A 27803-nucleotide genomic window follows, 5' to 3' on the forward strand; every position below is an offset into this window, starting at 1 on the left:
GGAAGAAAGAGGGAGAGGGAGAGGGAGAAGGAGAGGGAGAGGACTTAATCTCGGCACTTTATAATCAAGCCTGTTTTTCTAAAGTCTCCATGCACGGTTGGTCCAGGTTCAGGTCAGTCATGCACCGGTCTCAGCTTCTTGCTATTCATGTCACACGCTCGCAGGGAAGCAGCAAGACAGGTTAATTGACTTTTATGTATAAGATATAGAACGCTGGCTTGTGGTTGACGCCCTTCCTAAAAGTTATTTTTCCTTCTTTTGCTCCTTTATTAGTTGCTTGATTTTTTAGGATTGAGAAATCTACTAATGATCCCGTTTTCTTTTTTTCCAGGTGAGACTTGTAAACGTTTCTGTAGGGCGAAGTGAGGCTGTGATTGGTGGTAAGTACACTGGTATTGATTCTCTCTCTCTCTCTCTCTCTCTCTCTCTCTCTCTCTCTCTCTCTCTCTCTCTCTCTCTCTCTCTCTCTCTCTCTCTCTCTCTTTCAGATCATTAACCCTTTCAGTACCATGCCGCGTTCTCTTATTCGTTGTGTTTAATATTTGATGATTTTATACAACTTCAGAAACATATGTTGGGATTAAAATAGTTAAGACTGTGGTCATTAATCTTTTGCCCTCCATAGACCCTTCTCAATGTCAATAAAATCGTCTAATCACACCAAAAATTAAGGTAAATATGTGTCCCAGTTCGTTTTATCACCAGACTTATTATTTTTTTTTTTTCCTTCTTTTGTATGGAAATGTTTGTGAAGGTCGTGCTTTGTGTTTGCGTGTGCTCATTGACATAATGTAGCCTGACTTTCATTGCTGGTCTCTCATATCGTGAGTTTCATGCGCGAATTATTACATTAGTTTTTTTGTAGCTATGCTCCTACGAGAGGTCGCCAGGCTATTGTAAGTAAATCAGAAAATATTTAGGAGCTTAAGGATTGTAAAATTAATGTTGTGATATCAAAAAAAAAAAATGGCGGCGTGAATAATAGTAATGATGATGATAATGATAATAATAATAATAATAATAATAATGATGATAATAATAATAATAAAGATAATAATGATAGTAATAATAATAATAATAATAATAATAATAATAATAATAATTTCAATAGACTTAGCCCCGTTAATAGTAAATCATTGGAATCACTTCATCACACTCCACCGAACCTCATTTGCATATCCCTCACCCTCCAGTATCTCTCTCTCTCTCTCTCTCTCTCTCTCTCTCTCTCTCTCTCTCTCTCTCTCTCTCTCTCTCTCTCTCTCTCTCTCTCTCTCTCTCTCTCTCTCTCTCTCTCTCTCTCTCTCTCTCTCTCTCTCTCTCTCTCTCTCTCTCTCTCTCTCTCTCTCTCTGCCTGCCCATTACTAAGCATTCCATCTGTATAACCTCTTCTCTCCCTCTTCTCTCGTGCCCTCGCCATGTTTTTGCCTCTTCACTTCCTCGCTCGTTACGCAGAATGAAAGGCAATTTCGTCGTGTACTGAGTGAGGGCCAATTGGACCTCTTCCCTACAGGTGATTTCAGCAGGTAATTGACTGCCGTTTGTGGTTATTTGTGGATGTTCCTGGTCGTTCTCCTCCTCCTTCTCCTCCTCCTCCTCCTCCTCCTCCTCCGCTCTCTTTCTTTCTCCTCGAATCTAGCTTTTTTCTTCTTTTTCTTCTTTTCCACTCTGCCGTATTTCTTCTTTATTTATTGATGTGGAAGTAGGAGATCTATTGTTTCTTGTGCTTATCTACTGGCTTTCTCAATTAATCTTCTTTTTTTATACTCTCTCTTCTATATCCGTTTTTAATTTCCATTTTTCCACTTAATGTAAACGTAGAAGTAGCAGACGCACTGTAAAGTATTCTCTGTGTGCAGTATATAAAACATTACTATATAGACATTATCGTATGTATATGCAAATACCAGAGCTGCAGACTCCCATTCACCGCAGACTGTGTTACGTAAGGTCTTAAAAACTATATTATATCATACTTACTTTCCCTCCTCCACCGCACTCCCATGTTCCCTCAGAGAAGCGCGCCGGCCCGCCTGTCCTCACACTTTCCCGCACAAAGCCCCCGGGATGTTGTGCAACCCGCCACGGAGGTCCTCATGGAGACAAAAACGCGTTGGTGTGTAAACTGCTGGACGGACACAGTTACGAGCACTCAAACCTTTTATCCTTTGTTCCTCATTGTATGTTTATTATGTAAGCAAAGTAAACGCAACGCCGTGCTCAAGGATAGTAAGGACAGCAATAAGAATGAATGGAAATGTTATACTGCCAACACGTGTAGGAAAATATCAGTGGTTTTTTGGTGCATGAGAGGAGGAAGAGACGGGTGATGGTGGAGTTCTTAGTGATGGCGGTGACGGTGGCGACGATGGATTTGGGAAGTAACAGGAGGAAGGGGGAGTTGACCTTCTTCCTCCAGTTCCATTGTCGCCGTGACCTGCCAGCTCGGAGCCCAGACAAAGCTGCGGGTCCCCTCCCTCGCCTTCCTAAACGTGGGACTCTTTTCTGCTGCACCGACTTTACTTCTTCCCTCTCACTCTTATTTTCCTCCTCTCCCGCTGCAAGAAAAAAAAAGTTAATCTAAGGGTAAGAAATATCAAAATAACTCTCAGATTGGACCGATTTAAGATAATGAACGGTGTAAGATAGAGAGGTGAAGGGAAAGTTGGATGTGTGTCAGATGTAAACAAGATGTATTCGTAATAATAATTAACAAGGAGCCATGGAGGGTTAAGGCCGATGATATAATGGTAACTGGGACGCTCAAAAGATAAAGGAAGTGTTGAGAGGGGTATGTTAGTTTAGTGTGGAAAGAGACACAGTGGAGAGGAGGAGAGAGAATGGCAGGCAGGCTTATATCGTACAAAAATAGAAATAAACGAGGTAGAGAGCAGTAAAATCAGGGAAGCGTGAGGGTGAAAAGTCAAGGCGAATCCTGAGTTGTAACTTGAGTGAGGAGAAGCGGTAGACATGCGGAGGAGTAAAGGATGGCCCTCGCACTGCAGGATTCTTTTATTTATATTTTCCTCGCGTGTATCCTGTTATTATGGAGGAAGCGTATTTTTTTTTTTTATATACTATGTGGGCTTTCACGGGAATTTATGGGCTAAAGGGGATACTTTTTAGGGTACCTCCTATCTCAAAGCCCACCCGCTAGAAAACCGTTGCCCCGAGTGAGGAAGCCCAACCTACACTCGGACCGTGGACAGGATTCGAACCCGTGCGCTTGGAGACCCCTCGGACCCCAAAGCACGCATGGTTCCACTGTACCACGACGGCCTCTCCATCTTGTTCTTTCCTTCCATTATTACATCATTCTTTTATTTTCATAATTTTATAATGATTGATTAAAGCTAACCTTCAAATTGTTGTACCCAACTTATCAACTATAATCTGGCAGTCTCTCTCTCTCTCTCTCTCTCTCTCTCTCTCTCTCTCTCTCTCTCTCTCTCTCTCTCTCTCTCTCTCTCTCTCTCATCACAATAATGTCATATATCTAAGAGCATTTTTTTCTACCTCTCTCTCATCACAATAATGGCACATATCTAGGAGCAATTTTTTTCTACCCTAGCACTTTACCAGATATGATTTTTCCCTTCTCTTCTTCTGGTCGATCCTCAAACCGCAGCTCTACGTGAGTGGCTTGTTACCTCCCGACCACGAACCAGGATTAGTAGTTCCTCGCGCGACCGCCACTAGATGCATTCCGCCGCCGCCGCCTCAAATCTCACTCCAGCCACTTCTTTTGGCTTCTACAGTTTCTTTCCGATATGAAAAAAGTCGATGATGAAGTTTTATGCCAGTAGTATCAATTAGTTTGGTTTTGTTCTGATAAGAGTTAGAATAAGACGTATTTAGTTATTCAACGCTGAGTTTAGAGTTTTCTACTAGTCTGAAATTGCTTTATTATAAGATTTCCGTGTCATTAAAAGGTAATACATTGGTGGTTGTGATTTTTAAGTTCCTCGGTGAAGATCATCATTCATTTCATCTCCGTTAAAGCACAGTGGCGTATTTTCAGAGCTATTCACTAATGAAGGCACGATTTTTTTTTTTTTTTTTTTTTTTACCGATTTGCATTAGATAGTATATACGCAGTAAGGATAGATATTGCTACAGGGAATTTGTCACTTTCTCCTTTATTGAGGTTATCCTATAAATCTTTTAGGAACGTCGTTTTACTTTAATTGTATGGGGAAAAACGGTACCCTACCAATTATCAACCATAGAAAAAAGTGGATAGGTGAGTGATGGTTGGAGGGATCGAGACAAAAAAGAAAAGAAAAAGGAGAAAGGACGGTTCCCTAGATACAACCGTTAAAATCTGTAACATTCTCCTTTTCTCATTTAAAACACCATTTCACAACCTCTTTTCTTAATGCTACAGTAAGAAAAGAGTAACCTTGACGAGCCCATGGATCGCTACTATACATCTAAAGTAGCCCACATAAAATTTTATAGACTCCCGTGATCACATCACTAAAGCCGGGCTGGAGAAAAGGGAACTCTGACCTAGATTCTTGTTTACAGTTTTAAGGCAACACGTGCTCCCGGTAAGCCTTGGGATGGTGCCTTGATGCTGCTGAAGTTATGCATTAGTTAGCTTAGTAAGGAGAGGGACAGAGAGAGAGAGAGAGAGAGAGAGAGAGAGAGAGAGAGAGAGAGAACATTTAGAAACCGATGATTGATTAGATTACAATGACGAAATTAAGCTAACTCCAGTATGCAGCTTTGTAGGTCGGCTTTTGTGGTGTGTGTGTGTGTGTGTGTGTGTGTGTGTGTGTGTGTGTGTGTGTGTGTGTGTGTGTGTGTGTGTGTGTGTTCGCACCTCCCGTGCCAGTCCTAATGATGGTAATTATGGATAGAGAGATGAAAAAAGACTTAAGCCCAAATCAATGAACCAAAACGGTGGTGATGGTGAGTGTCGAGTTTAGAGGGAGAGTGAGGGGTGGGGAAAAAATTAGCATAGCGCGACGAGCCGTGGAAGTCCTGATGTAGTCGATACCCTTGCTGCTTTTAGTGCATCAGCCACGAATGTCAAAACAGGAAACTCAAATGCAGGTGATAAGAATGTATGCTGGGTGATGGCGCGTGAAATGATGATTGTAATGTTCTTGTACTTGTTTATTGCTTTTGTTCTTAGTGATGTTGGTGTTGTTCGTAGTGGTGATAGTCTTAATTGTTTTTGCTGCTGTGGGAATATTGATGGTTCTAATATTCGTGTTCTCAACTTTTCAAATATTTCATCTTGATTTAATTTAACAGCGTGTATTGAAAGTTGCTATAGAATTTCCAAGGATATTTTTATGATTGTAGTAATAGTTTAACAAGCATTTTGCTTTGATAGTTAAAGTATAAAGAAAAAGAAAACATGGTAGGAACTCAGTTGATTATAGGTGTCTTTTGAAGAATGTACGATTAAAAGTTCAAATCGTTGAAGAATACGAGTTTCAATCCTGTTTGAAACAATAATGATGCAGATAATGATGCGACTTGTTCTCTCTCTCTCTCTCTCTCTCTCTCTCTCTCTCTCTCTCTCTCTCTCTCTCTCTCTCTCTCTCTCTCTCTCTCTCTCTCTCTCTCTCTCTCTCTCTCTCTCTCTCTCTCTCTCTCTCTCTCTCTCTCTCTCTCTCTCTCTCTCTCTCTCTCTCTCTCTCTCTCTCATCCCCAGGTGCGTGCAACCTTCATAAAAACAAGGTAAAATTTTGAAAGCGCCTCAAGACCCGAATCCTGCCCATACACCCTCTTGCGTCACTCCCCGGCATGTTCCCCACTGCCGTCCCTTGTCCGTAACAGGGCCGCCGCGTCTGGGACTAGAGGAGTGACGAAGATGTATGGTCCTATGTGAATGCCGGTAAATGGTTGTTTATCACCTCACAAGTAAGTCAAGGGCTCCCTTATGGATAGGAGGCGAAAAAGTAAAGTGATTATTTCGATGTATAAAAATTGTGTTCATTTCAGACGGTATGATTTTCAATGCTCCATTTATTTATCTTTTATTTTCTATTTTTTTATTCTTTTTTTTTTATTTATAGACTCGAAAAGTTAAGGTTATCTGGTTCTCCAATGTACGGGTTTTTCTTTTTCTTCTTTTTTTTTTCTACTACTATTGTGACCTGAGTTTACCTTGACCCTGCGCTGAGCATTTATTTCGACCCGTAAACAAAGAACAGTAAATTGATTTCCCTCCGCGATGACAGTTAAGAATCGCGCGCCCTTTCAGATAACCTTTTAATACAGATCGCTAATATAACCGCCGAGTCTTTAAGGAAAAATTATGACGATCAGATGCAATACGGGTGCGATTATCATCATATTTGGTGGAGGATTTAAATTTTATAGCCTCACCTTCAGAGCGAGAGTTCATTTTTTTCAAGTGTATGATTCATGAGTACACTTTCGAAGCTCCAGCCGGCAGATGGGGCTCACAGCAATACTCATCACTTACTTATCTGCCCATGACCTTCTTACTCGCCCCCAAACCCCTTCCATGGGAGTCTCCGGCCACGCATTCCCTATATATTCACCTGAACGTTGATTTACCTGTTGATTACACGCCTGTCGACCTCTTTATAATCATCTTCACTTTCCCACCTCAGCCGCGCACTTTTGTTCTTTCTTTGTTTTTTCTATTGGTTTTTGTAAGGTTCTTTTATTTCTGGTATTTCAATTTCTTCGATTTCTGTTATTTTCTAATTTTCACGTTATTTTGTGACGTTACTTTAATATTTTCTGAGTCTCATTTTTTCACATTTTCAACGTTTTTTTTTCTATATAGTCTTGATTTTTCTTTCTTACTTACTACATGGCTTATTTCTCTCTTCCTATCATCCTTATCTACCTTACGTTCTACCTTTCTACCCTTTTTCCACAGCAGTTAGCCCTGTCAAGAGCTAAAAGCCTGTCACCATTATGTCACACGGGACGAGAATGTGAACCAACCATAAGGAACCACACCCTCGGCAACCCCTCCCCCGTCCTCCTTCCCCCCCATCTCTCTCTCTCTCTCTCTCTCTCTCTCTCTCTCTCTCTCTCTCTCTCTCTCTCTCTCTCTCTCTCTCTCTCTCTCTCTCTCTCTCTCTCTCTCTCTTGACCCACTCCTCTACCACCACCACCACCGCCCCTTCCCACCTCAACTCCCTCCCCCTTTAAGTACAAGACCAGCTCACTCGTTCACTCTCACCGTCCTGCTATCATCAGCATACCACGTCTCTCAGCCTCAGTTCACCTCATTCCTCACACCCTCCTTTGCGTCACTGCCAGCCAGGTTTGGAAGAATCATCCCTGGTCACCCCTTCATCCCGTGCTAATCCCGCCCCCTCAATGCCGCTAAGAATCCTGTGACTGGATCTACTTATGCATACAGGCGAAGTCGGAGTAGTGGTCCTAGCCTGAGGTATTGGTATAATGATGTTAGTATTCATGAGTCCAAATTGCTTGACCTGAATATCATGGAGCTCTGCAGGGTTATAGTTTCAAATATGTGTGTGTGTGTGTGTGTGTGTGTGTGTGTGTGTGTGTGTGTGTGTGTGTGTGTGTGTGTGAGATGTATGTTGTAATTTTGCGCCTATAACGGTGGGTCCTTCATTTATTGCTTTTTATCTCTCGTTAGTCTTTTATTGTGTGGGTGTAGACGCAACTGGTTCTTGAGAATTTACAAAAGTTTTTCCCTGCAGTGTATACATTTTTCATGACTTTCGATGACGCCTTTTTCTTTTCTTTCTGGCTGATGAAAGATAAAAATTGTAAAATTGAAAAAAAAAAAAGCATCACTTATCAATATTTTTATTTTTCACTTTTGCCTATAACCTGTATGTTTCCTCGTCGTTGTCATCGTTGTCGTTTTTCTCCTCCTCCTCCTCCTCCTGGTCGTGACTGAGGGTGCTCGCGTTGGAGTGGGCTGTAATTCGACGGATATTGCAGGCCATCACGCCATATACAGGCTGCTCCGGGTCGGGCAGGTCAGTGGAGGAGAAATGCGGGCACAAGACGAAAAAAGGGAGGCATCAAGGCGAAGGGCGGGGCGGACACTGATGGGAAAGTACTGAAGGGAGGTCTTTGAAAAGCTCGTAATAGAAAGCTTGAAAGGATGATAACATTCAGACAAATTGCTAAACGTGATTGTGTTAAATGTGATGATGTGTGTTATTCGCTTCACGTCCTTCATTTCCGACGCATTGGAGTTATGCAGTCGCACGTAACAGCAATGATGCAGTAAGGTTCACGAACTGTTGCATCATGATAATGTGGAACGCCGTAGCCATGGACCAGCAAAGCAACATTCCTCACCGCTGCCAACAACAACACTTAATGCGTGCTGACTGAACCTGAAAGCAACTAAATTTATGCATTGAAAAAAGATGTATGCACGTATTGGTAACTCTCCTTTACTAGATATTTCAGTGTTTTTATATTTACGTTCCTCCTTGCCGCTTTTATCATCGTTGTGCATTTCACTGCCAAGCCATTTTCGGTGCAGTGCTGCCGCCTCCCAGACCTTGGCCCGCTCGGCTGAATAAAGTCGATACGTGCGAAATAATGGACCTGATATATGGCGGCAATAAATACTACAGAGGGAACCACGCTCGATACTTCGGGACACCAAACATTCAGCTCTCAATTGCTAGTCACAGAAAACAGCCAGTGAAACTTTTTTACCTCATTAGTTTCAATTATCGACTGTTAATGGGGAAATTGGCATCAAGGAACATGTTAAGGGGCGGGTTACCTGTCTTCTGGTAACAACAGGTGGTCCTCAGCCCGCTGCCTAATTAACACGTTTCGATGGCTTGCAGTTATGCTAATGACCACATAACATGATTTATGACATAATGACGTGATGAGATGTACAGGTATGTTGTTATCAGTAATTTCTTGAACTCATGAGTAAGATGAATGGAAAAGGAAAGAAATGAGAGATTCGTGTACTGAAAAAAAAGTGGGTCTCGAGCTTAAATCCGACACAAAAGCATAAATTATTCTCGTATCCGAATCACGTAGAAACTTAATGAAGCCTCACATCAGTTTTAATCTCCCTGTTGCCGAGGAGGTGCGTCCCGAGGCTGAGCGTGCCACCCTCACACCCGCCTCACGCTCATTTGCATAAGCCACGACGGAAAGAACTGAGTCACGCAAACCAGCAAGCACGAGTTAAGATTCAGCCGAAAAGTCAGAATCATTACCACTAGATGAGCGAATATTCCATTAGTAACATTGAACACAAATTATAATAAAATGTGTAATGTTTTTTAAGTTTATAAAAGCAAATGGTAGTAGTAGTAGTAGTAGTAGTAGTAGTAGCAACGATGGTGATGGTGGTGATAACGGTAATAGTAGCAGCAGTAGTAGTAATACTAGTAGTACATAGATAGTGGTAATAGTAATTTTCGTTGCTATTGGTCGTGTTAGTGGTGGTGGTGGTAGTAGCGGTAACTGTAGTGGTCATCTTCGTGGTCGTAGTTTGGTTTTTGCGGACTATTACTACTGTTGCTGCTGATGTAGTTGTCGGCGCCCTTGTTATTACTTAGGAAAAACGCCACGCACCATGAATACACAGTAACACAATGGCGAGATACGAGTTAGGTGTTAGGTGTATGTAATGTCAGATAAGGAGACCTTTTGGCTTTTGGGGGACGAGAGGTCACCGCCAACAGTCAACCAGGTTGGTGTAATTAGTGCCGTCATTACTAGCCTGGATAATTGTTCCTCCTTAGGCTGCTGTTAGTAATTTTTCACGCATACCACATCTGTTCATTATTTCATTAGTAGTCGTGTAAGTAATAGTTGTTGTGGTGGTGGGGAGGGGGAATGGGAAAAAGGAACCTAGTAGTGGTAGGGAGACACAGGATAAAGGATGGTAAGATGTAAGAAGCATAACGAAAGAGGTAGAAAGATAAGGAAATATTGTTGGGAACATAGAATTGGTGATAAGAAGTATAAGAAAAGTAGTAGAAGAGAGCATAAGAAAAACTATAGGAACAGTAGAGAAAAAAAATTAGAATAAGTATAAGAGAAGAGGTAACAGAAAAACAGGAAAAGTGATGTAGAGAGCATATGGATGTGGGGAGCATAGAAGTAATGGTAAAGAACTGTGATGGCAGGGGGCATAGGAAAAGGAGAGGAGAAAGGAGTAGGAGGAGGAGGAGGAGTTAGAGGAGTGCATGCGGCCACAAAGGTGAGGGTTAAGGTGAGGAACACTGCAACAAAATGGTATTACCCAAGACGCTTCCACTACGTCACCACTACGACCGTCCAATCAAAAGCTCACAAAATGAAATCCTCTCAACCAATGAACGCACCTTACGGCATCAGTGACTCCCAGACTCCTTCGAACGTTCCACCAGTCACAGCCTCCCTCTTCTCAACCTAAGACTGACAATACATTCTGAACACATAACCTACTTTAAGCCAGTGGCCATTTAACACAAGTTAAGCTCATAGTTCAGCGCGGCTCATCCCATTCAATGAACACTTTTGGGAGCTTCAGCAGAGGTTAGAGGCAGTTTGGTAACCCCTGCACGCGGGGTTTAGGTTGCGGGGTCAGGCTGAGGTCGCCGGGAATGAATTTTAATCATGGGGTCAATAGGTGATAATGGCATGGAAGGCAGACGACTGTATAGTAGAAGAATAAGAGGTTCTTCTAGGAGATAAATTACACATGTAAATAAGCTTAGGAAAGAGGTGTTGGAGATGTGAATGAAATGATATACAGAGGGAATTCAGCGAGTGTTGGGAACTCATGTAGTAGTTCAGGATATTTCAGTTTTCGGAAATACCTCAGTTGTCCTTCACGTTGGCAGAATCATGACTTTTTCTGCAGTGGTATCCTCGCGGTGTGTGGTGCTGGGCGGGATTTGTAACGTCATAAGGAGAAAACACCTCGATAATGACACATTCCCACGCTCACTAGGGCCTCGTCTCTCCTCCTCTCGATTCTTCACAACACTTCCAACAAATATGACTGCTTTTTGTGCTCCTGTGAACGATATATATTGCAATGCTGCTGTCATGTTCCCTTAACGGTTCAAGACCTTCCCAGAGCTCTCCAGTTTCCAGCTCGGCGCCGTGACCAACAGCATCAGCTTGATTTATGGCAGTGAGTTGATGCAGCGAGACCCCGCCATTCACAAGGAGGCCATTTCAAATGATAATGTTTTTTCCCTTAAAGGATTACTCTGCCGAACTTGAAACCTAGTTTGCTTCGTGTTTCGCTGATTCGTGACTGGTCTCGGTCAAGGTTCAGTACGGGCAGTCACTATGAATCTTCATCTTTAGACCATTCATGCTCTCATATTTTTTATGATAATATAATGCTGTTCTTATAGATTGAAATTATACTGTATGTGTCTATAAATTTTTCGTAATGATCTTCCCTATCATCATCGACATCATCTTTTTTCGTCCCTATTGTTATTATAAACGAGTTTAAACAGCATCTGAATGACTAGAATGAATAGAAAACTTGAAACAACTTTCCCCAACACTGCCAACGAAAACTGTGATGCAATCATACTGCAATGCCCCAAGAACAAGCCGCACCACTGACAGCATTGACAGGCCTCCTCCACATACCTGAAGCTCTGACAGGCTGAGATAGGAGATTGCTGAACTTCCTGTATTTGACTGTACCGCTTGCAGGATTTGCTGGAACATAACGTCTGCACAACGACCTTGCTGCGTGGGAGACCGGCTCCCAATAATGACTAGCTGACCCTGCACGACACCCCCTTCGGAACGACCTGACCGTGACCTCCCTCGGTAATCTGCAGGTCGTGCGTCTTCGGTCGTCATCGCCGCCTGAAAATTGAAGCTTTCAGTACCGTTTGACGTTCAGCGGAGCTCTTGTGTTGCTACGAAAGGGAAATTATGATGAAGGAGGTGTTTTGACTTTTTATTCTGCTTAAATGACAGATTTCCTTTTTCTCGATTTGAGGTCATATGTAAATTGCCGCGAACACTTAACGCTAAATTTAAGGCGCAGTTTCTTTCTGAAAGCTGTTCACGATATTGTGAGACACTGAGATACATCTTACTAAAAGAGGAAGTCGTTGTAGTCGCTTCCATCTCCCTTTTGAGCCGCCGCACCCTTGCCCGACCAGAGGAAGACGGTATCGCAGTCACGATTTCTCACTCACTTCGTCTCTGCCCCAGCTGACGTCGCGGCCTCGTTCACCACCACCACCAACTACCGTCTAGCGGCACCACTTTTAGTTCTAAGAAGATAAAAACGTGCATCTCCTTCCTGTGACTGTGTGAAGTTGTAATTATTTCCTCTTTAGTCATACAGTCTTCCATCAAGTTCTTAAACTTTACACTTTTTATTTGCTATCTCATCCATCGGAGCTTCTTTCTTCCTTCAACTTTCATGGTCTCTCTCTCTCTCTCTCTCTCTCTCTCTCTCTCTCTCTCTCTCTCTCTCTCTCTCTCTCTCTCTCTCTCTCTCTCTCTCTCTCTCTCTCTCTCTCTCTCTCTCTCTCTCTCTCTCTCTCTCTCTCTCTCTCTCACACACACACACACACACACACACACACACACACACACACACACACTTTACTTCCTCACGCCACCTCTAATCCTGCTCTCATTGGCTGTTGTATTGTCGTTAACGGCTTGCTATCGCATTTCCAAGGTTTTGTCTTTCATTGGCACGATCCAGTGTGAATTCCAAACACATTCTCTAGACTTAGTGGCTTTACGTCTCTGCTCTTTCGTGTGTGACTTAAGATTTCACTGTCCTGTTCGATCCTCTTTGCCTTTTATTTATTAGAAGTACTCGTGGTAGTTATAGTAATAGTAATGGAAAATAGTTGTGATAATTTAAGAATATCAATTTAAGCTTATTTATTCAGTTAGCAACTTATTTTTAGCATAATGAAAAGTTCTCACCTTAAAAAAAAATGATCTTGCAGTAATATTAGAAAAAAAAAAAACATCTTCAGAAACCGAGGTCAAGTTAGGCCACCTCAGGTCACGCACCACCAGGTGACCTCAGAATGATGCGGACAAAAATAAAAATCACAAGAGAGTGTGCGAAATTTTGTGTATCATTAAGTGTGGCTTCGTGACGCTGGCGAGGATGTTTCAAAGAAGGAGGAGGGAGGTGGAGGGCGAGAAAACACAAGGGAAGCTTTCACATTTAAGTAACTGGAAACATTAATTGGTGTATTTGTAACCAGTATACTTTACATAATAATTGTTCCCGCCACTCCATAAACTTCATCTGGTGCAAGAGAATAAGTGTTTTGAATGGAAGGAAATAGAATTATCTCGTGAGTTGCCTTTGAGTAAAAGAAAGCGAGAGTACACTAGAAACAGAGGAGGGAAAGAATGGGACGTGGGTGATGGGAGTTTTGCATTTTTCGAGGCTCCTAAGAGCGGTTCGATGTCGCCGTTCCACTTGGTTGAAAGTGGCAAGTGTGAGTTGTGTGGTGAGGATGCTGGTGCGTTTAATTGTTGTCAGGATGGCTAGAAAGAGGCAAGGAGACGAGACTGGAATGTAAGCTGAGACGAATTGCAACAGAAAAAAAATATATAGGTAGAAAAAGAGGGAAAAGTGTAGGGTGGACAACTGTACTTTCCAGCGAGCAAGTAACAGAATGTTAACAATGATAGTGATGAAATTGATGCTAACATTGGCCAAGTAACAGAATTAAAAAGAAAATATATTTGTATATACATACAGGAGCAAGTTTACACACACACACACACACACACACACACACACACACACACACACACACACACACACACACACACACACACACACACATTCTACACGGCCAGACATGCGTGTTCCCTTTCCAAGACCCTTTGACCTTGTCTGGGAAAAAAGAAGTGACAAGAAGGAATTTTTCACTTTCAACCTTATTATCACATTTATTATAAACCTGAAGCTATGTATTAATGCAGAGAAGTAGAGTGGTAATCCCATTAGTGCCATGCGTTCAATGATACAATGATGAGATTAACAATGAACACAAAAGATGATGGCGGTAATGTCACACACTCCTATCCCATTTATAATATATAAAATGTAACAATGAGACTACAAACATAGAATGACGTAAGGCAAACTTTAGTATCGTGACTTAGTTCCAGGAGCCATCAGAATTATTATGAGCCTGTGCATCCGGTGAGGCTCACTGTATGTCATCTCTGCGTGACACTAATGTGTAGGTCTGGCCGTTGACAAGTCGCGGCTCATCAAACTGTATACGTTGATCTACTCTCGATGATACTTATGATGTATTTATCGTCGATCTTTTTTTTTTTTTCCTTTTAGTTCATTATAGCATCGATATGAGTCAACAAGTAGTATACCGGGATATCTTTCTCTTTCTTTCAATGACTGCTTCTCTTGCATCTGACTCGCGACTCCCTTTTTCATTCACTCGTACTGTCTCTCTCCCTCACCATCCTAATCAGCACAGCCCCTCACCTATGACTCATCCATCATACCATTACCTTAATCGGCACCATTCATCCACTAACCCATTTCCCTCTTCATCCGTGTCCCCGCATCCCCTCAGTCAGTCACAGCTAGGTCAGGTTAAGTCCACGGAACGTTCATCAAAATCCTGAGAGTCAATAGAAGGGGTTTGTTCGAGTCACCTTAGCGTAGCGAGTGTGGGTTGCGGGTCGAAGCGGAGCATCAGGTGTGGGAAAACTGCTTGTCACGTGTACTGGGTGTCACCTCGCCGCTCCCATCCCTCATCGTCACTGTTTGTTCTGTGTCTTTCTGTTACTTCTCCCTCTCTCTCGTTGTGCTCACCTTCCTCTCCTTTTAGCATTTTTTTTTATCGATCATTTACATATTTATTGTTATTATTTTTGTTATTATTATTATTAATATTATTATTATTATTATTATTATTATTATTATTATTATTATTATTATTATTGTGTTTGATTACGTAGTACATCCATGTTTGAGTAGTACTTGCTTCGTACGTACTTCAATTATTGATCTGATAAGTTATATCAACTGTTCTTTATCACAAGAATTATAGCAACCCGTTCTATCAATCTTGCCAAGTTTAGCGTAACAGTCTCAACTAAAATGTTTCATTTCTTCAACGTAGAAACATTCCTTACACAATTCATGTTTCTTATAACTTGCTATCAAACTCAGTATCTCGATTGATCAGAGGTAGACCATGAGAAAGACCACTTACGCCGTATCAGCACGCGGGAAAATCACGTCTCTCTCTCTCTCTCTCTCTCTCTCTCTCTCTCTCTCTCTCTCTCTCTCTCTCTCTCTCTCTCTCTCTCTCTCTCTCTCTCTCTCTCTCTCTCTCTCTCTCTCTCTCTCTCTCTCTCTCTCTCTCTCTCTCTCTCTCTCTCTCTCTCTCTCTCTCTCTCTCTCTCTCTCTCTCTCTCTCTCTCTCTCTCTCTCTGAAAGCAGCACTTCTCGTGATTGCTGCAAAGGAAGCATAGAAGGAAAGAGGGAAGCAGAAGGAAGTACGAGTATATCATTGGGCTGGATTGCGAAAGTGGTTTGGGTTCGTTTTTAGTTCGTTTCTTTATTGTTTTAGAGGTAGTGAAGGGATAGCTGCGCGTTAAAGCTGTCAGGGTTTTGCCAAGTTATACAGCCGTGGTGCGGTAGGTTGTGAAACGCTGCTAGGTAGTGATGGCAGCAATTACTACTCAGCATCAGCGTCACTCACAAATGTGACAGGAGCGGAGAGACCTTGTGAAACGGCAGTGAAATAATTATCTTAATGATCTAAATAAAAGAATGGTAGAGGAGGTGCTACTAAAGGAAAGTGGATCATTGTGAAATAGGAAACGTAACACTTAACGAGAATTTTACGAACAAGTAATGATTATGACTAAAAATTTACTATGGTAGGTGAAGAAGTCCTGTTATTTGATAAAGAAAATTATAAATGGTGGAAATAAAAGGAGTCTACGAATGGACTTAGGAAAACAAATCACTTTGCAAAGGAAAGAAAGTTTCAAGACCCCAAAATGTTAACGAATACCCAACGTCCTCTACTTAAACTTTACGAGACAGAAAAATTATCCCAGTGTCCCTAACAACTGAAGCACAAACGAACGACGGTAGGGAATGGCGTGTATCGTGGCTAATGACCGCCGCTGCTTTAATGGTTATGGAAAAGACTATTACAGCGTTGTTGTGGCGGCCGAGGGGGCAGAGGTGGGACCGTGGCGGTGACGCGAGATTGGCATGATGGCGGGGATGATGGCTGTGGTAATGGAAGTTGTGATGGTGGTAGTGCTTACGAAAGGAGTAATTATGGGAGCGATAATGTTCCTAGTGATTCGTTAGGTCACTGGTTCACTTACGGCAGATTTAATCCCAACAATACCATGACGCGTTTTCATACTCTTCTGGTTACTATTTGGTGATTTTCGACAGCTTCAGAAACTCATGTGGGGATTAAAATAGCGAAGACTCTGGCCATTAACCTTCTGACTTCCATAGGCCCTCCTAATGTCATTAAATTCGCCCAATCACACCCAAAACTCATGGTAAAATATGTGTCCCAGTACTGAAGGGGTTAAATGTGTCTTTTTTTTCCGGCGGTGAGTGTGTTGAGGGATGGAAATGGAAATGGTGAAGGTGGTGGTGATAGAGGTGATAATGGTGGTGCTTACTAAGAGAGAAAGTGCTTATGATGGTGATAATGGTAACAGTGGTTCGCTGTTTCCCTTGCGGCTGATGGAGACGAATCCTTTTACCCCCTTTGTCGTCATGAAGGATGGCTGTGGAGGTGGTGAAGGTGGTAGTGGAAGGTGTGACAGTGGTGTTGATAGTGGTAAATAGATATCTTCTTCCCTGTGACGTCTTGAAAGATGGTGGTGGTGAAAACTAGACACTCAGAACCAGTGATGCAACCTTGTCTTATCACTTGGCCGTCCCCGCTCCCCACTGCTCTTGTCTCTCCAACTCATAACCTTGATCTCGTATTCTCTTATGGTCTTATTTTCCATGATGTTGCTGCGTGATCCTCCTCTTCCATCCTTTCTCTCTCTCTCTCTCTCTCTCTCTCTCTCTCTCTCTCTCTCTCTCTCTCTCTCTCTCTCTCTGTTTTCTTCTATATTTTCGCAACTTTTTCCCCATTTTTTCTTCCTCCATCATTCACTTTATATTTATCTCGCTCATTTACTACTTTCTTTATTAGTGATCAATTTCCTTCTCTTTTTATCATTTGCCTAACCGTTTTCCAGCTTTCAGTTCCTTCGTACTTTCTGCTTCCGTACTTTCTGCCTCCGTTAAGTCCTTGAATACCAACAACAAATATTTACTGGACGTATCTGCGGCCTCAGTGTAATTACTTTTAGCTTTTTCGGGATTTTGTAACGAATTTATCTACGCTTGGGTAATATTTCAGCGACTATTAAAGGCAGCGCGGTGAGGTGATAGCAATTTTTTTGTTGTGAAGTTCTCTTTAATTGAAGATATTGTGGTCACTGATTCACTTCTTCGCTCTATCGCGCTTCAATGCCTCCTTCCATCCGTCCAGTCTGCGCCCTCCCTCTCTCCCTCTTTCCTAACTGTGACTCATTCCTCCAATCTCTCTAGCCACCTCTATATTCTTCTCCTTCTTTCATTTGTTTTCCATTTCCTTCTACTAACAGTCCACTCCTTTCTCTCCTTTTAACTCGCTCTCTCCTAACTCTCATGCACTCCTTCAATCATTTGCTCTTCAGTGCCTCCTTCCATCCTGACTCCTTCCCTTCCTATCCCTTGTCAGACCGCAACGCTTCGACGGTCTTTGCGAAAATCAAATTTGCTCACAGTTAATTAAAGGAAACATAGATACAGACTTATTTTTCTTTCTCTTATTTTTCTCTTTTCTCTTTCTCGTGTCTCTCCCTGTCCGGTGACCAAACAAAGCTCGGCCGTGACCCAGCATGGCCAGCCCAGATGAGTCAAGCACCCCTAACCTTTATCTCCAGCTGAAATTAAAGGTCCTTATCTTGCATAGTTACGCGTATCTGAGCCATTAATGTTTTCTGACCTTTAAATCTCGTCGTTTTGTCATTGCTTGATTAAAAACACTTGAAGGAGATGACTCCGTGACATATTTACTACTTTTTATGTAACTTTTATTCCATTATTTTCACTCTTATTACTTGTTTTTGTTGTTTTTATCAGCTGTTATTTAGAAAATACTCATTTGTCATTGAGGTAATAACAATTTATTATATCCGAGGTGAACACGTGACATATGATAATTCGTACATGACTTTTATTACGTTATTTCCATTCGAATCACATACTTTATTTGATATTTGTATTGTCAGTGTAGATTAGGGTAATTTTTCATTAAGGTAACAAGGATATCCTGTCTCAGATTTAGCACGTCCGAAGAAAGAACTTGTATTATGCTATTTTCACTCTAATCACGTATTTCATTGATGTTTATATTGTCCATTTGAAAATAAGCTCTTTTTCTCATTAAGGTAACAAGGATATGCCTCTCAGATTTAGCAAGTCCGGCCTTTCATTAAGAGGCTGCGTCGCTTGTCATCATATATCGTGTTTACCTTCGCCACGACGCGACCTCCTATCGAGAGTCATTGTGAGCGAGACGAGACGATGCCCCCGATCTCTCCCTCTCCCTTCCCCTCACCAGACACTGGAGCAGAAGCACAAGGACAGCATTCTCCTCCTCCTCCTCCTCCTCCTCCTCCTCCTCCTCCTCCTCCTCCTCCTCCTCCTCCTCCTCCTCCTCCTCCTCCTCCTCCTCTTCCACTCAATACTCTTCACTAATATCCCCTATCTTCGTATTTTTTTCTCTTCTCATCCCTGATCCCTTACTCCTCGTCCTTCTCATCCTTCCTTCATATCCTTTCTCTCCATCCCTCCTTCCTTTTCGTGACCTCTATAAGAAGCCCTATAAGAAGCCATGAGTGTTGATAGTGTCAGGATTGTGTTATTTTCTCATTCGTTCCTTACTTGACATTTTACTCTCAAACACTTCACGCAACGTAATTTTTTCCCTCTTCTGTTGCTTTCCTTTGTTCAGTATTCTCGTGTGCGGGGCCTTCAGTTCTTCACAACCCTTTATTCGTGGCTTCAGTAGCGGAATTTCTTAATGATTTCTTGACTTACATTCTACTTTCGAACATTTAAACCAAACTTCAGTATCCCCAAGTTTTATCATCTTTATTTATTTATTTATCTATTTATTCACTTACTTTCTTACTTTTATATAATTATTTGTGTTTATTTTATTTTATCGTATGTGTGTGTGTGTGTGTGTGTGTGTGTGTGTGTGTGTGTGTGTGTGTGTGTGTGTGTGTGTGTGTGTGTGTTTGTAATCGTTCACCCAATTCACACCATGCCTTTTATTCCTATTTCTTATTTTCCACCCCCAGTCATCTCTTTCTTCACACCCTCCCTTGCTTTTGTGTTTATTCATTTGTGTCTGTGTGTTTGCTTCCCTTTGCAATTTATCATCCAATTCACGGGACACCTTTTTATTCCCGTTTCTTTGTTCCACCTCAACTCTCTCTCTCTCTCTCTCTCTCTCTCTCTCTCTCTCTCTCTCTCTCTCTCTCTCTCTCTCTCTCTCTCTCTCTCTCTCTCTCTCTCTCTCTCTCTCTCTCACCTCTTCTCTTTTAACTAGATACATTTTCGCAACCTGCCTTGCCTCCCCCACACGTGCCATCGCTCAGCAAGCATAACTAGACGTACAAGAGGTAAATACTTTCTTACGCTTCTCCCCCGCAAGTCTTGTCGTCTCGCTCCTGCACATTTGTCACTGCCTCTTTCTCTCTACTCGCTCCGCACCGCCCCGCCCTCACATACCGGACACACGCTCTGCATAGTACTCAAGTTACATCATACACACTCTCTCTCTCTCTCTCTCTCTCTCTCTCTCTCTCTCTCTCTCTCTCTCTCTCTCTCTCTCTCTCTCTCTCTCTCTCTCTCTCTCTCTCTCTCTCTCTCGCTATTCCGTTTTGTTATCCTGCACGTAGATTATTTAGTTATCGTTTTGTGTTGTTTGCGTCATCAGTGTTCTTGTCCATCGTTGTATTTTCAAGTTTCTCGTCCGTCGATCTGTGGGATTTGAAGAACATCTATCCCCATCTTCACCAAACATTCGAAGTGGAAGGTGTTATCATCATAATCACCAAAGAAAGCCCCTCGTACCTTCACCACAATAGTGTGAATGATACTATTTTTTACGGAGACCTCAATGTAATGCCCTCTTTCGGCTCTCTTTTCATGCTTTATACCTGAAGGGTGTGTCAAAGGAGCTTCGTGAGGGAACTCCCACGCCCAGTGCCCGCTACTCTTTTAAACATTTAGCACTCAATACTCCGGCCAGATCACGACCGCCACTCCACCCCCACGAACACCCAATCGTACCTTTGCCCTGGACACGTTCTTTGAGGCCACTGAAAGGTTCCGGTGAGTTGTGGAAGCGTTGAGGTGGTTACAAGAAAGACCTTAGGGGCTAAAAATGCCATAGGTGTGTCGTAACGGAACTGCGAAGGTTAAGGCGGGCAGAAAATTTGGCAGAAATGTTGTGGCTATGTCTGAGTGGTTATTGGATTATCATAGTAATGTTATGCTGTGGAATGAAGTGGATGTGTAATCATGGTAGGGATGAAGTGATAGTACTTGTGGGGTTCATGAATTACTACAGATGTCTTAGATGTGGTCTATATTTTAATCATCATGGCAGATATTGAACTGTAAAATAGTATGGAGAAATGTGCACTGTTATTATAAGATGAATGATGATTTATATTTTCATGTCTTTATATCTTTATTTTATCAGTTTCATGCTCATACATAACCATAGAAATATTACCTTAACAATCTTATAACAATAATACAAATATATAATGAAAGCCCAGCAATGGATGAAGAAAAGGGGAGGAAAAATATAAGACACAGTTGATGGAGGAAGCAAGTAATGTAAAGGTGATGGCGGCATTTATAGGTAATTGCGCTCACTGTAATCCACGGCACGAAAAATTGTAATCGCCAAGCCATTTCGTGTCGGGTTATGAGTCTCGGTAAGGGTTGCATCACACTGACGCTCGCTGGTGGGACGCATCACCTCAGGGGCTTGCATTTTTAACTGATGGAAGTGCGAGTGCGAGTAGCGTACGACAGGGCGTCTTTCCTTCCTGTCTGTGCCTCTGCTCCTCTCTCACTCCTTTCCTGCTTGCTTCCTTGCGTCCTGCCCTCTTCCTTGTGTTGTTTGAGAGTTAGAAAAAATTACACATTAATATATTTTTTCATAACCTATAGAAAGTTTTATCATGAAGTTGACTTGTGTGCATCAGTATCTATACAGAGAATATTGAACGTGTGTGTGTGTGTGTGTGTGTGTGTGTGTGTGTGTGTGTGTGCGCGCGCGCGCCAGCGTACTAGCAGGTGTGGTTTTGTCTTCTCGACAGTAAATGTATCAGTCAATTTGTCAAACTCGTATGGTACAATTAAGGAAATATATTGGCCATTTCATGTTACACACACACACACACACACACACACACACACACACACACACACACACACACACACACACACACACACACACACACACACACGTTCACTCTAAAATTCCTGGAAAAGAAATGATAAACACATAGGTATCGAGACACTTCCTTCAGGGCCGCAAAGTGAGTGTTAAAAATTCAATAACCTTTCTTACCATTGTTCCCTCCACTTACGTCCACTCAAGCGTAGCCCATTACTGCCATTATTACCTGTTGGCGCTCCTCCCTGCACACACACCTGTTGCCTCGCCAGTAAACAAAGCGTAAGAGAACGGTGGCAAAGGAGTACTGTAGTTTTTGCCTCTGACTTTGCCCTCTTTGCTCCTTCTGCCTTTCTTCCACTTTCTTCTCTTTGGTATCATCTGCGTCAAAAGAAACACACAAGACTTTTTAATTTGTTTTTCTTTTTCCTCATCTTTTCACCTGCTTCGTTCTCTCTCTCTCTCTCTCTCTCTCTCTCTCTCTCTCTCTCTCTCTCTCTCTCTCTCTCTCTCTCTCTCTCTCTCTCTCTCTCTCTCTCTCTCTCTCTCTCTCTCTCTCTCTCTCTCTCTCTGATTCTTATTTACTTTGTCTTATGTTCGTTGTTGATAAAGCTCTTGCTGAATTTCTCTTATCATTTATAGTGCCTTCCTCTTTTCTTGATTTATTTTTCTTTTTTTCTTTCACTTCCTCTGTTTACTCGCGACCGCACATACTGAGACACACACACACACACACACACACACACACACACACACACACACACACACACAAAGACTGTCATCCATTATCTTTGTTTTCACTTGTCTTTGTTTTTCTCTTATCCAGCTTGTTCCATCTTTCATCCTTCCCTCTCTCCTTCTCCCCAACCTCTCATTCAACTCAACTGATATGGCTTCAATTATCCCTGGAATTATACTTACCTTTCATTATCAGTCACGACCATCTTCCATTCACCTGGTGTGATGTTCAAGTCAATGAATTATGAAGCGAACGGAAGATTGAGTATTGTTAACTTTCTGCTTTTCTGTGACTCGTTGGCATGACATGGGCCCGTATTCAGAAACGCTTTACCCTCTCACGACGACTATTTTCAAAGGTTGTAGTTAAAGATACTCATGATCTTAAGGGTATTTTTATGGTTCTGGTGATGGATTAACAAGATTTCTAGTTTATCATAAGGAAAAACTGCTAGTCGTCTCTGGGGACTTGAAAAATTGTCGTGGTGAGAGTCAGGCGTTTCTGAATGTGGCCTCAAACTCTTCGCTCCCCGGCCCTCACTGATACGATTAGCTGATGCCTCCTACACCACCTAAACACATCTGAGAGGCACGAAATAGAACCAGGTGTCGTGTCTCATCATTCATTGCTTCTCCACTCGGCCAAACCCGCTTGTTGTGTTGATCTATCGTTCATGTATCAGTTAATGCAGCCACGCATCGTCCCTTCACGTGTGATTAGATCTCTCGTTCTCGTTGCAACGCTTCCCTTTCTCCTCCTGGCCGTTATTTGTATTAGTGATAGTGTTAATATTGCTGTCAGTAAAAGTAATGGTGGTGGTGATGGGACAGTGGTGGTGGTGGTGGTGGTGGTGGTGGTGGTGGTAGTATATTAGTATCATATTGTCATGCTTCATGTATTTTATTATTTTATTATTGTCGTTCTCTAGATTGTCATCAGAACTTTTCCTTCATTTGCATTATAAGTGTCTTAGCAATGGAGAAAGTATAGGAGAGAGAGAGAGAGAGAGAGAGAGAGAGAGAGAGAGAGAGAGAGAGCGGTTTATTTCGATTTCTATATGTCACTTCATTCATAGTTAATTTACAATGTTTAGGATAAAAACTTAAAATCGTACAATATGGTTCTTACATTAATATCTGCTAAAAAGTACATTCACCTGTTTCCATGTCGTAGCATTTCACCGATTCTCTTTGTGACTTTCCTCTCATGTAATATTAGATGTATGGATTGCGGAGAGCGAAATTCCTAACACTAAAAAAAACGGAAAGAAAATGTAATGGGGGATAAAAAAGAAAAAAAAACAAGAACGAGTGGCATGGATGTCATTCCTACGTCAGGAGGCGCCGCTGCCTTTCGCCGCCATCGCCATAAACACGAAGTGAAAGCTGAAGGCTCATACTTGTCGTGCTGAAGTACCTTGGCGGACTTCACTATCAAATGTTTTTACTTTTAGTAGCATTTGCTGATGACCACGCGCGATATACTCCCTTAACTTTCTCCTGCCTTCCGGTGTAGAGTTCCCATATTCCTCTAATCGATAGTTTTATTACTTCTTGTACCCAAAGACGGAACCTCGCCTTATGTTGTTTGGGACTAAGGGAGACAGATAGAGGGACGGACAGATAGACAGATAGACAGGCAGTCAGACAGAAAGACAGACAGATTGGCAGTTTTATCATTAATCTTCATAATCATCATGAAAAAAAAATATTAAAAGACATGTAACAGTTAAGGAAATGAAAACCAGAAAAGTTGTAAATCATCAGGTTAATTTTCACAATGGAAGAAAAGGCTATTTCTCTTAGACACACACACACACACACACACACACTGCTTATTAGGAAAACAATCATATCTTTCTTTATCTTCCTATTTTACTTCTCTGCTCATCATTTATTTTCTTGTCCGCTTTCCCCAAAAAATGACTCGACAACTTTCCTTATATCACATGCTCCATTAAAATATTCATGTTTTATTTACCTTGCGTCTTCTCTTTTCCAGCTCTTTCCTTTCCCTGACTTTCCCGCGCCGCACCTTTCCCCTGTGAGCACAACCAGTCCTCGCATCGCTGTCTCACCTTCCCGCGCACCGTCACCCTGAGTCATTAACCTGTACGGGGTGAATAGGTAAAGGCGATGCAGCGTCTTGTGATAAATTATATTTCGCCTGCTTTTTTCTCCTTAGTTTCTTCCCTTCATAGGATTACGAGGCATTGTAGACTTCCCATATAAGTCTCTTGGACACTTAACTTTTTTTCTTTAAATTTTTGTCGAAATATGATTTTTTATAATTGGACATGACTTTTTTGAACGAGTCATATTGTCGGTTTTTTATATACTTTTTTTTTTGTAGAAGTGTAATTAAAATTCTACAGGGCAGTTTATTTTATTCATTCTGACGTGAAATTAAGAAAATACAGCTATTTTTCTAATTATGAAAATAGAAAAAAGAGTTTAAGTAGCATTCTGACTTAACGTTTTCATTAAGAAGTCAGCGAGAGAGAGAGAGAGAGAGAGAGAGAGAATATAAAGAAAAACTCCACACACATTGTTACATGCATCATATTAAGACATAAGACCACTAACAAGCATTCTCATCAAGCTAATTCATAAATCAATAATATATTCATAGCACGCACTACTAAAAAGGCTTGAGCCATCCACTTCCCTTTCCAGACATAGCCCTTCATCCTTTTAACTTCGGCGCGATCAGATGATAACTCTGCATTAGTCTGGACGCCGCCAAGGTAATTGAAGTCCCGTCTGTCCTTCCCTCTCACCACTCTTAACGCTGAGAGACTGGCGACCTTCGAAGGAACAATGGAGAGGACACAGGAGACTAATTCGTAGAGAGAGAGAGAGAGAGAGAAGGGAGGAGGGAGAGGGAGAGGGAGGGGGGAAAGATTATCAAGGAAGGTTAAGGTGAATTAACAAGAAGCTTAATTATATAAACGCATGCAATCTACGTACTACTCACTTCCCTCTACTTATATCTACTCTCTCTCTCTCTCTCTCTCTCTCTCTCTCTCTCTCTCTCTCTCTCTCTCTCTCTCTCTCTCTCTCTCTCTCTCTCTCTCTCTCTCTCTCTCTCTCTCTCTCTCTCTCTCTCTCTCTCTCTCTCTCTCTCTCTCATATACCTGTCTTTCGCAACGTCACTCAGTTAGCCAAGGTTTCTGGGGAAGAATATAAATGTGCCCCCTGCAGCATCTTCTCCTGATATATATTGTCTAATTAAACCTAAGTACCGACCGGGGAAAGTGCGGTGGGGTGGAAGAGCGAGGTTAGGAGCAAGTGGAAGGAGAGGCGGGCAAGGTGGACTGGAGTACGTCTGAGGGAAGGGAGAAGACAGATGGATCGTAAAAAGGCAGAGATTATGAAGGAAAGGAAATGAATGAAGGGAGGATGAAAAATGGAATGAGAAGGTGAGAGATAAGGTAGTTGAAAGTGAGGAGTGGTATGTGAATATATATGGGAAAAGGAAAGGGAATGTATGTAGTTGATATGTGGATAGGAAAGTAATGTGAAAATGTGGATAATATGAGATAAGGTTGATAAAGAGAGGCAAGGGATATAAACAAGGAACTCGTAAAGAAAATATGATAGATAGGAAAATTTAAATCACTAGGAAAGGAAAGAAAAAAGTATTGGACTAAGATATTTAAAAAATACAAAAAGGAAAAGGGATAGGAAATACAAAGTGAAAGAAGAGATTCGTTAGAAAGTAGAATTAGTAATAAAGGGGGAGAGAAAGCTAGAATGTAGAATAGAAAACAGAAAAAATGATCAGATAGAAGGAAGAGAAGTTCAGGGGATCATGTAAGAGGCTGGCGAGATGAAGACAGGTGAGGGTGGCGCCACGGATCGCTGGGCAAGGAAAAACTATTCAGCATACTGCGGCCTCCTTAATTGGCGGAGGAGGCGAGTGAGGCGACCAGATGAAGACATGCATACTCCCGGAGAGGCGTGGCGAGAATAGTGACAAGTTGGCGAAGAGTTGGAAGAAAAATAAGCTAAAAAGAAAACACACAGACATGTCGTAAAATGAATGTTACTAAGGAAAAAACATCATTGTTGTGACTTACAGCCTAAAAACGGCCAAGATAAATGACAAGTGGATGGAGAGTTGAAAAGGAAGCTGCAAGAAAACACACAATCTGCTACATGTTATAAACATTATTATTGTGACTTGCAGCTTATGAATGGCGAGGATAGATGACAAGTTGGCGCCGAATTGACGAAAGAAATGTGTACTTAAAAAAAAAAAGTAAGATTGCCATATGTTATTGAAGATGTAATGATTAGAAAAACATCGTTATTGTGACTTGCTGCTTGAGAATGGCTAAAATATTGACATGATGCTGGGAAGTTGAAAAACAGAAGTGTAATAGAAATAAAACACAAAGTCTTCCGTATGCTCTGGAACGGATATAGATAGAAAAAAAAGATCATCATTTCAACTTGTAACTTAATAGAAAATTATATTTGTGACTATATTTGTGATAAAACAGCATAAAACATAAAACAACATAAATAAATTACAAAAAATAAACTAAAAATCCATTCTTTATAATCACTTAATATTACGCAAAATATCATCACCACAAATCAAAACCTCAAACAATAATGCACATGGTCACAGTCTTTTGTCTCTTAGCCGTGCGCTCCTCCACCTTTATGAATTGATACGCAGGACTCTCCGGTGACCTGATATACAGAAAGGTGCGGGGCCAGACTGAGGGCGTGGTGACGATCTGGGAGCGATGATGCAAGTGTAGGCCGTGTCTTGTCTGGACTCCTTGATGACAGGTTTAGGGTTGTGTGTGTGTGTGTGTGTGTGTGTGTGTGTGTGTGTGTGTGTGTGTGTGTGTGTGTGTGTGTGTGTGTGTGTGTGTTTGTGAACCTACATACATATTTTGACAAGGTAGTAAGTCTGCTATAAATATCTCAAGGGTTGTGAAAGGCAAACAAGCCACACCTCTTACTGCATGAGATGGAGACAAGAGGCGCTGCGCGGAGTAGACGAAGAGGTGGAAGTCCAGGCAGGGGAGGGGCGTGTAGTGAAAGCACAAATAACAGCCTTGGGGCGTGGCGGTAAGGGGGCGGGGGAGGCAGCATGGGGTAGAATGGTAGTACTGAAGGATATAAAAGACCATTATCTGAATGGAGCAGGGCAGAGTAAATGTTAAACTGCCATAGTGGTAAAGAAAAGGCAACGTGTGTGTAGAGGAAGGATGTACGAGTAGTGAACTGTAGAGAGAGAGAGAGAGAGAGAGAAAGAAAGGGGGTATGTTATGTTTTATTTATTTTGCTTTACTATAGGACATTATGAGAGTTTTTAGTGATATTGTAATGATCTGTTTTGTGTTTTTGGAGGAATTTTAAATCGTTTTGGAAAATCTTTACTGTATTAGAGAGACAGAGTGGAGTATTATATATCAAATTTTGTATTTCTTTTTCTTTGGGACATTCAAGAAGGTTTTGTGTATTGGACGTGTTATGGGTGTATTTTAAAACTTTAGTGTTGTTGATATTACTGTTTTAATTATTTTCCATTGAATATTATGGAATTATTCTCTCAGTACTTTTATTATTCAG

At 41.7% G+C, this 27803-nt stretch overlaps 1 protein-coding gene across 4 annotated transcripts in view; it reads left to right on the plus strand.

Moving 5' to 3' along the window:
• LOC123498617 (mucin-5AC-like) overlaps nt 1-27803 on the plus strand; it is a 178242-nt gene that overhangs the window by 124757 nt on the left and 25682 nt on the right. Inside the window, exon 2 of one of the 4 annotated variants that reach the window (XM_045245896.1) lies at nt 24211-24335. The exons of the other annotated variants lie outside the window; for them this stretch is intronic. The gene's annotated coding sequence lies outside the window, so the exon portion shown is untranslated. The remainder of the gene's footprint in view (nt 1-24210; nt 24336-27803) is intronic. 4 annotated transcript variants of the gene reach the window in all.

This window comes from Portunus trituberculatus, chromosome 48, assembly GCF_017591435.1.
Source record: "Portunus trituberculatus isolate SZX2019 chromosome 48, ASM1759143v1, whole genome shotgun sequence".
Taxonomy (NCBI): Eukaryota; Metazoa; Arthropoda; class Malacostraca; order Decapoda; family Portunidae; genus Portunus; species Portunus trituberculatus.